We start from the raw sequence: 11,268 nt of genomic DNA on the forward strand, positions 1-11,268 counted from the left end.
CCCCATGCACATTTTTATTTATTTATTTATTCTTAAAAAACATTATGCGCATGGAACTTAATATTAATGAGACTCATCCATTCTTAAAAGCATGGACCCGAAATGCAATTCTAATTTTGCAAAGGGCAAAAAAAAAATTGTGAAATACGTTAAGGCATGGTAAAAGGCATTTTTGTCTTTGTTTGCTCTCACGCATCAAGGAAGAGATTAAGGTTTTCAGAAACCCTAGCTGCAGCTATGGGGTTTTCTTGCTGCTATTTTCTTCCATCTGCTGGGTCATTTTTGTTGTTCCTTCAAATGAAGACGTCTTTCTTGATGAAGAGTATGAGCCTTCTTCCCTTCGTGGCTTCATTCTTGATGTTGAACACGATTTTTCCTGCATTTTTTTTTTTTATAAAAAAAAAAGGCTCCATTCTTGTGAGTTATGGCTGCGGGTTTCTTACATCTGTATGAGCTTTACCTTGGACTCATTTGCTGAGCGCTATATATGCATGAATGGCTTCATTGTATTGTTGTGAGCTCAGATTTCTTTTGGGGTTTTCTCATGGTTGCTGCGACATAGATTTGCTTTGAATCTGTATGACCTTTACCTGGCCGCGTGTTCATGTGTTGTTGTGAGCTCAGATCCGAGCTTTAGATGCTATTCTTTCCTTTCAATGGGCTCGATTCGGCTCTTCCAAGGCTGTGAGCAGCATGGATTAGGCTTTTCTTGAGCTTCTAGCTTTGATTCATAAATTTGGGCACTACTTCCTCAATATTTGCAAAGGGTTTCTTATTCAAGCGCTGGCTGTGAATATATAATAGACTTCCCATAATTTGCTTATGCATTTGATAACCCATAAAATAATGCCATTAAATCTGTAAATGAAACTGGTAATAGAAATCATACTGCTGTTGTCTTTCTTCATCTGATGTATAACCATAAACTACTGTTGAATCTGATGACAAATACTGGGTTTTATTTCTTTTGAACAAGAGTCTTATTTTCTTCTTAATACTGTAATAAATGATGAACAAAACTTCTTTGTTGATAGATGCCTTCCATGATTTGTATGTAAGATATGTAAGATCATATAACCTCTTTTCATAAATTTAGGAAACAAAGATGCCGAATGTTATGAGTGCTGAATGTTTATCAGTTAAAAGAAATTCTGAACTTATCCATTTGCTGAATCTGAATGGCACACTCCATGTTATGTATTCATCCTTGCTGATGGTTTTAACTTATATATTCTCCATCACATTGTTTATTTGCTGACTGTAATATTCATTTGGTAATAGTAGCCGTTACCGTTGTCTTTCTTCCTTCTTGATATAAATATGACTATCTGCTGGTTAGCTGAGATGTCACTGTTTTCCTATCGTGGATGGTTATAGAAATAGTAAAAATAAAAGAGTTTCCCCTTTATGTTCAACATTCTATCTATGATCCTGATATTTGACCCATAGCCATTTTCTTGCTATCCTGTTCATCATGTTTTAGCCTTTGTATGCTGATACACATTCCAGCATGTAGCATTTGTTTCACTTTATCACCACGTATGTCTTGAAAGTTGTAATGGCTGATAAGGTTCCTGTTATGCTACAACTAAAAATCTTTTTCAATTACTATTGTTGCTGATACACATTCCAGCATACTGTTTCGTTCTTTTATAGATTAGATCATCATTTGATGAACATGAAGCACATGAATAAGAACAATCATGGATCCTTGCATCTGTCTTACTTTTATATGCTGAAATATATTTGCAAAAATACTCGAAGTTCCTTTGGCTTCAGACTTCAAACTTTACACATCCTCCATGATTTGACCGGAAGGTCCCATACCTGAAACTTATGTATGCCCCCTCAACAATCTCCTCTCGTCCTTTGCCGCTACATGATTCAACCAAAAGGTTCCATGCTTGTAACTTATGCATGTCCTTTCTATGATCTCCTCAATGTCTTCAATATCTTCTGTCTTTGCTCGAGCAAACTCAGCCAAAAGGCTTCATGCATGTAACTTATGCATGATCCTTCTATAGCCTCAAGTCTTCATGCCTGTATCTGCACATGGAACAAACTTATTAGTAAAAATGGGTTTTATCTCCTTTGGAACATAGATTATTTCAGATAAGCACTTGCATTCATAGGAAATAAGATTGCTAAATGGACATTGCTTGCATTTTCTACCCATAGATGCGCGTCCTTGAATACGCTTGGCCAATAATAGCTTGCCTTCATCACCTTAAGGGCCCATTTGGCCGCAGGCATAGGAATGGAGAATAGGCATGTAATAAAGGGAATAGGAATGGCTATTCCAATAACAGCTATTTTTTAGAATGGGTATAAGCTCATTTTAGAGGCAAAATGGGAATATGTATTCCTATTCCCTATTCCAAGTGACGAACCAAACAGAAAAATAGAAAACGTATTCCAACTTTTCTATTCCTATTCCAGCAACTAAACGGGCCCTAAGAGCTATAGCTCTTGGTGAGAAGTGACCTCAAGCTAGCCCTTCATGAAATTGATGCAAAGTATGCTCAATCTGATCTGGTTTAATACATCTCAACAATAAACCCTGGAAATCTTTCTTAAATAAAATATTGTTCGTCAAACAGTAAGGAATAGCTTGTAATCTATAATACCTTCGTTTTGATCTTTCCAAACCTTCGGGACAGCGTCCTATTTGCAAGAATCTTATCATATCTTCCACCCAATCATTCTAAATATTGTGGACAGCAGGTTGTTCCTCATCTAACATGGTCAAAACAGTACTATCATCATGATTTAAATCATTATTCCCATTTCTAGCAAGCTGTTCGCATAATCCCTTACCTCTAACCAGCTTAGTTACATTGATTTCAATGTCGTATTCCATGGCTTTTGTAATCCAACCTGCTCTTTTAGTATTCAGATCTTTATTGAGTAGGAAATCTTTAACAGAATTATGAGAAACCATTATTTTGATCTTATTATTTGAAAGCATGTGCCTGAATTTTTTCAAACTTCTAATAACAGCAAGAACATGCTTTTCAACAAAAGAATAATGCAGTTCAGAGAAGCATGATCCTCTTCCGTATTTTGAGGAGACTCCTGATCTTCAATGTTCATCTCATGAATGTCTTTGGATCTTTTGAATGCAACATCTTCAAAGATTACATCCCTTCTTAGCTCAATTGATTTTTGTCCACGAATATAAATCCTATAAGATTTAAATGTTCCACTATAGCCTACAAATATTCTCTTTTTGCTTGTGGGTTCTAGTTTAGATCTCTTTTCTTGGGGTATAAGATTCTCAAGTGGCCTATATTAGGTTTTATCCCTATAAATGCTTCTTTAGGAGTTTTGTTATCCAAAAGGGAGTGAGCGCAACTCTTTTAAATATAGACGACAATACTAGAGCCTTTGGCCCAAAAAAAGGTATGAAGGTTTCGGTCATGCATTATGGCTTTGGCTGCTCTACAATTGTCCTATTTTTCCTTTATGCCACCCAATTTTTTTTAGGGTCACAAGGAATACTAAACATCCTCTTAATCCCAGTATTATTATTTTAAAAAATTATGTTAGCTTTAAATTCCTTAAATCTCATAAGGACTTCATCAGACTCTTTACATTTCAAAAAATTAATCAAGTCTTCCTAAAATAATCATCTAGAAAAATAACATAGTACAAGAATCCTCCTAAAGAGATTGGTGTAATATGTCGACTTAAATATGAGTGAATAAATTCCAATACATGTTTAGATCTTCTTTCACTATAATGAAAGGTTTCTATAGTGTTCTTTCCCAAGGCACATCCTTTGCAAGTTCCTCCATGTTCTTGTTTAAGTTTAGTTAAACCTGTCGCCATTTTCTCTATTGAAGGTACAACACAAAAATTGGAGATGCCCTAATCTTGTATGAAAAATGCCACATGTATTTGAAGATTCATGAATTAAGGCTTGAGAAGGACAAGTGCAAAGTTTATATAAACATCCATGTTGAAATCCTATGGTGTGAGCTTTCTTGATATTTGAATTCTTGGGCCATGCTAGAACTTTAACATTGATGAAGGTAATTCGGTATCCTTTGTCTTCAAGGGCTGCTGATATGGAGACCAAGTTTCACTTGATTCCTGGTACAAATGATACTCCTATTAATTGAAGGGAAATGTCTGAATTTTAAGTGTATAGTACAAGTTTCAATTCCTCCAATAGCAACTTCCTCATTTGAATTTCCTACTGGGCTATCTAGGTGTTCTCTAAATCCTGTGATTTGACATGATGATGCAAAGATACTCACCCTTTGATCTTTTCACACACCAAACTACTCAAACAATCACACAATATCCTATTTTCAACTCTTCAATAGGCTTCTATTATCCTTCCAACTCTCTAGGCTTGACATCACCTTCAACCATCCACAATCTAAATCATTTCTCTATTTCACAAGTACCCAAATATGAAGGTTGCAAAATGGCAAAACCCTCCTAGTAGCCTTTCCTAAACTATTTTCTAGACTTTTCTCCAATCTTTCCCAAAACACTAGGCCAACAAATATGCTTTTCTGATACCCTTTTTGGAGTTGTTCAACATACTCCAAGCTCAAGTGCCATTCCTTTGGACCAACTGTACGGAAAATGGCAGTTTACTACTGTTTGAGGCCTAATTGGGCCACTTTTACAAAGCAAGTGCCCTCTAGGCTTTGAATCAAAACACGAGACTTTGTACACAATCTTGTTTACTTCCAAAACCAAGGATTTCAACGCTCTTTTGGTCAAACTCAACCATTTGATTGGTCTACTCACAAACCCTCCCATTTAGGCCTTCCAAACTAGGATTTCCTCAAATCCACCTATCCAAATACTTTTAGACTCAACAAAAGGTCATTTCACCGTGTACTTGACATATGTAGCTAACTTCAATCATAAAAACACACTCGCAATAAGGTAGATCCTCAAATCCAATACCTGCCTCCACTTTCCATGCACCTTTCCTTTGTTATTCCTCCTTAAACTCTACCCTAGGGTTTCATTCTTCCACTTCTTCAGACTGAATTTATTAGATCAAGTTAGTAGAACATATTTTACAGAAACTACGATCCATTTGCTAAGGTACCAAAAAGACATAAAGAGGAATGGATCTTTAGACTCTCAAAATTAATTCAAATCTGAACAGTTTTTTCAGACCAATCATGGTTAGGACTTCAAAATTACTTTGCCAATTATATCCAAATTGATTCTGATTGGTTTTTGCTTTGTAAAGAACCCAAAACTTATTAAACTTCATATTCCCGCCAACTCCTAACCAACTGTTAGGATTTAAAATTTTGAATTTACTACATTTATGTGTAGGACTTTTGGGAACCCTGAACCTATAACAAGGCTTATATGTGGGCCTTGTTACATCATTGAAAAACAAAACAACCTGTTGGGTGGATATTTTGCAATCAATAGTTTTGGGTAAAAATCTAGTTGCAAAATAGAATGACCAGCCACAGCGTGTGAGACAAAGTCTCTCCTACCTTAAAGGGAAGGCTCTCCCTTCTCACCATTCCTTGGATCAACTCAAGGTAAGCAAGAAGTCGAGAAATTTTGTAATATCCTTTCTTCTTAACTTTCAAGAAAGAATCCACTTACTCGTGGAGCAAGTAATGGGCAAGGTGAATTTCTAACTACACTTCTATCAAGAGCTGGAAACATGATATCGATAAACCTTCACTAACTCAAGGGTTAGCTGAAATGTACCGGTTTGGCTCTAAGTCTAGTTGTACTTCTATGTGGAAAAGCTTTACAATTAGGGCACAAAGACTCCTAAAAGTAAGAAAAACTTAACTATTTTGTGAATTAAAAACGAAAATATAAGCTACAGACAAAGCTTCTAGCTATACACTTCCACAATTACTCCTAGGCAAAGCTCTGGCTCCAATTGCTTCTTAAATCTTTTCTATTCAATTCACGAGATACAATTACCAATAACACAAGATAACATGAATCAAAGATAACTTGGATGAATTATAGACAAAATTTACAACTCACACAAATAACAATCTCACTTAATCAAAGTTAAAGTCTCAAATGCTCCTTTGTATTCATTTTCTCTCAAAATATTGCTTACACAAACAAAATTCTACTGGCACAATTTCTCCAGAGCTCTCTTGCATAAAGATAATGATGATTTTTACAATGCTGGGGCACTCCTTTATATAGGCATAGGAGTTGAGAAAAAGGTGGCGGAAAAAGTGAGAGCAACTCAACCAACTTTGACCTAGTCTAACTACAAAAGAAAATAAAGGGTTGCATGCAACTCGCATTACATCCTTTTACATACATGTAACTCGCATTACATGTAATTACACTTTTTCATGTAATGCATCCTTTACAACTACTAACATGAAATTTTTTTAAAAAAAAAAATCTTAAAGATTGTTTCTTAGTGCCTTAAATTTGACAAAGATGTCACGAACTGTGGGAAGATTAGCAATCTCCATGGTCTTCGGTATGGCTTCTACTCTCACTGCATTTGCATATGTTGTTTGTACAACTTTGGAATTTGTTGCCATAGTATCCAACAAGTATTTTGTCAAAGATTTATACACGACAAACTTGTTCATCGTGTGTGAACCAAAGTCTTCGGAATCTACATCAGCATTGATCCTAATTGTGTATTTTGAGTTTAGTCTTTCTACTGCAATGAGATTACCAGATTCATCAATAACATGGCATCCCATCTATTCCAAATCACAAGTAACACTTGCTTCAATTGCTTGACAATCTCCAAAGGTCGCCTACAACTTTGTGATCAACTTCCTCAACGTTTCCTCTTTGTAATCAATGAGTCCTTGCTATCTAAAGAACATTTCATATGACGGAAGAACGTCACATAAGACCAAGGCATCCAGATCAAATATTACCATTTCATCCCAATCATCAAGGATTTCCTTCAAATTATTTGCTTCTTGAGTCAAAGAAGAAATTAAGTTTCGTTTCATTTCATTCATCTCTTTGACGCACCTAAGAATTGCAAATGTCTCTGTAATGGCTCGAACTCCTTCAAAAATGATTTCCTGTATCCAAGGCTTGGCAGCTTCAATCAGTTTTCTATCGTTGGATGTTTGAGACATAACAACAACACTCTGAGAAAAAATTTTCTGAATGACCTCGTTCAGATGAGAGACCTCCTGTTTTAGTTGATTTTTCTTTTCCCATAACTCATGATTTCTCTTTGATACATTAGCCAATACATCTTGAGCATCTTGCAAACAACTCAAACATGATTGCTTTGCTTTCCAATTTCAACTTTAGTAAACTTGTAAACAGAATGAGTAAGTTCCTTAACCGGTTTGTCCACCAGGGGCTCAGCAACTTCAACAAATTTGGTTTTATCTGAATCAACCAAAATTCTAGAAACAATCTTATCTTTCAAAGATTTGGATTTGGTCTTCTTAATAGGGAGACTGTCCAAAGGAACAACCACTTTTCTCCTCTTCGTTGTTATTTTGCTCAACCATGCAGGCAGGCTGAAACCTTCATCCATAGAAGCAGATACAGTGGAGACCACTAGCATTAATCCTCATTGTATTTCTGTTGTAATAGAACAAGATTCAATCTGCACAACTAAAGGCATAGGAACATGTTAAGAAGACTCCGTCATGAAAAGCTCAAACCTTGTCAAAGATGTATCAAGTTGGGAAACTTGACCACTTGTAAAAGTTGGAAAAACCTCAAACACATTTGCTAAATGTTCATATTGTTCATTTGTAGGGATGCGAGGAGCAGCAGAGGAAATATGAATAGCCATGGTATTGACTTCCGAGACTAGAATGGAAGGAATAAAAATAGTGAAGAATGAATCCACATCGTCATCCACTTCATGCAAAAAAGGTTCTTCATGTATAGAAGATGTACAAGCTTGTGTAGGCTTTGGAGGAGATATGATCATGATTTCCCCTTCTTCAACTGAATCTTCTTTATCAGATTTTGTTTCCAATTATTCTTCTGATTTTTTCATTGATTCTTGAATTGGTTAAGAGATTTGAGATGGTTTAGCTCCTTTTCCTCCCTTCAATTTGAATTTGAGGGAAACCTTAGCATCAAAAGATGACGCACCATATTTCCCTGTGATTTCCAACTATGACTTTCTGCCAGGAGGACCAAAACTTTCACAATCCAAGCCCATCTTAGGATTTACTCTTTTAAGGTCTTTACTTTTCAACCATTTGTTGGTGTTTACCAAGATGGATTGAAATCTTTCCATGATAGATGTACCTTCCTGTTGTTGCCACTAGATAGGAAAAGGGAACTTCTTATCAAAGTCGGCTAATAATTCTATATGTATATGCATATGTTGTATCCAATCAATCAAGTTGTCCACTATGAGTATATTGTTATACTAATAAGAGTCAAGCCTACACATTGGAGAACACATACATCACAATCATATTAAGCTTAGTTATGGGTATGGATTTGGGTATGGGTGCGAGTACGAGTATAGTTAGAAGAATTTGATAAATGTGTGTGTTAGAATCTCTCTCTCTCTCTCTCTCTCTACACACACCAAAAAAAAATCAAATAGACAAATTTGTAAAACTAAATCATTTGATAGTATGATATACTCTAGATGCGTCTGAATGCACTCTATATGCATCCAAGATGTGCATCTTGGACAAATGCATTAGTTGCGCTTTCAAGCAACATCCACAACTTGGAGGTGCATTTGTAGCACATCCAACTGATGCATCCCAATTCGATGCCTGGGAGTATGGTGCGCAACCTGTAACTGAGATATTAAACAAATGGGGAAATTTCACTCAACCTAGTAAAGCAATAAGACAATAGTAATTTGACAACAATATTTTATGCACCGTAATAAATCCTGTGCATTAACAATAAGCAATTACTTGCATAAAGTAAATGACCTAGATACAAAGCATGATTTTTTGTGAATTGAGTTACGAAGTAAACCTACGCATTGATTGTTGAGGCTTAATAATTTAATGTATCGTATCCAATGAATCAAATTCTCCATTTTGAGTATATTATTATGCTAATAAAAGTAAAGCCACACATTGGAGAACACATACATCACAATCATATTAATCAATGGAGACATTTCACTGAATCTATTCAACTATTTTCTTATATGAGATCATCATGATGTATGTGCATTCTTATAGGTAGTTCTGTCCAACGAATCATTGGTGGATATTCTATTTTTTATTACATCATAGACCTATAATCCTCACATCATTGCCACTTAATGTCATAGTCACCTATATGTATCTGTGTTTTTCAGATCAACCACCATTGTCAACATATCATTGCAGTCAATAGCATCAAAGCCCAGTCTATATACCCTCAATTGTAATGTGTACAAAACTGGAAATTCTAAGAAAAGAAGAAATGGAAAAGTCATAATCATGGACTACTTGGAAAAGGGAGTGAGACAGTGATATGACGGCAAATAGGTAAAGGAATTCAACTTCATTGGGATGTTCCCAAAACAATTTTGTCTTGCCAACCACAAATAATAGACCAAGCAATATGAATGTGTTGAATGAATGCCTTGATCATTTGACAACCAACTTGCCAAGATCATTTCACGTTAGCATATGATGTAAAAGATGTCATAGAAAGACCAAATTAATGAAGTTCACAGCCAAGTAAAATAGGTCAATGGATCTCAAAGGTAGACAATAATAAGAACAAGATAATATTAAAAATGATATCCAATTTCTAAACTAAACAAAATGCTGCAAGAAATCAGCTAGAAATACAACAATAATAGAATATAGTTTGTGTTTTGTACATGAGATTATTAAAATCCAACTAAATAAGCTGACATAAAATCTAAAAAGCCTTAGCAGTTGACTGACTTCAGCATAGAAAACATGACATTTTTATAATACAATAAATGTTGCCTGTGAAATACATACTAAATAACAATTAGGAATTCATATCATATTATCATACCTTGAGAGCACAACGATCATCACTGTGAAGAAGGCCATTCAATCTAACCTGAATCATAAACAAAGACACGTGCTACTTAGACATACTTGGATCTTGATAATGGTTATATATGGAATAAGGGGTATTATTTATTCACCCTGATTTGCTTTTAAATTTTCAACTTTCAAGGACACTTCACATACAACCCTAGGACTATAAACATATTTAGCCTCTTCTACTTCAAGATTCTTTCACTGGATGGGAAACAGTTTAATGGTAGGGTGCAAGAAATCAATATTATACCTGCAAAAAGTACAAAACATCTTACCAAACAGAAAGCTTATTCCAAAAAATCCATTTCTAAAGGACTGATTGATAAAATATTTTCTAGTAGCGGTGCTTCAGATAGGCAGTAAGAATGTTGTTTAAAAATGTCTTAACTTTAGATCAACATGAATGTCAAGAATTCCTAAATTTAGGAACTTACAATTGAGATCATGTCTGAGTGTTGGTGTTGCAATTCTTTCATGACACGCTCCAACACCTAAGGAAATAGGGAATAAATCCAACCAATAATTACCTGTCAGAAGACTATGAGCCTTAATACAACTTTAACAACAAATATAGCATTTTACCATTGACTTGCCACATCCCCTTGGACCAAGAAGCAGGACCGAAGTATTGCAAGTATTGGTAACAGTATTTGAGAGTAAATACTGCAATTTACAGAGGGCCAAGAATAAGTACATCAAATGGCCAGATGGGATGAAGTTGGCCCCATGCAAAGAATTTGAAAAATATATTTTTAGTTAAGGATAAAAGAAATCATAATCATAACCAAAGATAAACAAAATAATAATTAAGGCTGAAAGAACCAAAATTTATGGAAATCAATCTACAAAGATGGTGTATACATGCAGTATAGCAATGTGTATGTCTACATCAAGGCCAAAGAAGTAATACCTGTAATTTTCTGAAGCGTTGGGTAAAAGGAGGTCCAATGAAGAACTATCACAAAGCCTACGGCGAAAAAGAGTTACAGCATCTTCAACTGCTGCTCTGTCATGGTAGTGGTCCATTTGAAGTCCAACAGTTATCAACACAATCTGTTGTTGCATTTTGTTAGGAAGTAGGAAACACTCTGGTTTTCATAATAAAGACAAATGATGACATTTACAGTATTACATTTATAAATTGTATACTTCCCACAACAGAACTTAGACTCCAAGATTCAGGATAATATTTCCTATAAAATTTAGTTTTAAACTTTCATGTCTTTAACGCATTTAAATTCAAAAGGCTAGAAGTATAGTATTTGATCATTATTCATGTAGGAATCCTGCATGATGTAAGCCGAGT

At 35.1% G+C, this 11,268-nt stretch overlaps 1 pseudogene across 1 annotated transcript in view; it reads right to left on the reverse strand.

The window, feature by feature from the left end:
• Nucleotides 1-11,027, reverse strand: part of LOC149542591 (origin of replication complex subunit 4-like) — a 264,049-nt pseudogene extending 253,022 nt beyond the window's left edge. Inside the window, exons 1-5 of the transcript XR_016355108.1 lie at nt 10,950-11,027; nt 10,873-10,917; nt 10,545-10,625; nt 10,397-10,453; nt 9,931-9,978 (exon numbers count right to left, since the gene is read on the reverse strand). The product of XR_016355108.1 is annotated as an origin of replication complex subunit 4-like (transcript). The remainder of the gene's footprint in view (nt 1-9,930; nt 9,979-10,396; nt 10,454-10,544; nt 10,626-10,872; nt 10,918-10,949) is intronic.
• Between the last annotated feature and the right edge of the window lie 241 nt (nt 11,028-11,268).

This window comes from Cupressus sempervirens, chromosome 8, assembly GCF_028749045.1.
Source record: "Cupressus sempervirens isolate cs-2001-9-10 chromosome 8, ASM2874904v1, whole genome shotgun sequence".
Lineage (NCBI taxonomy): Eukaryota > Viridiplantae > Streptophyta > Pinopsida > Cupressales > Cupressaceae > Cupressus > Cupressus sempervirens.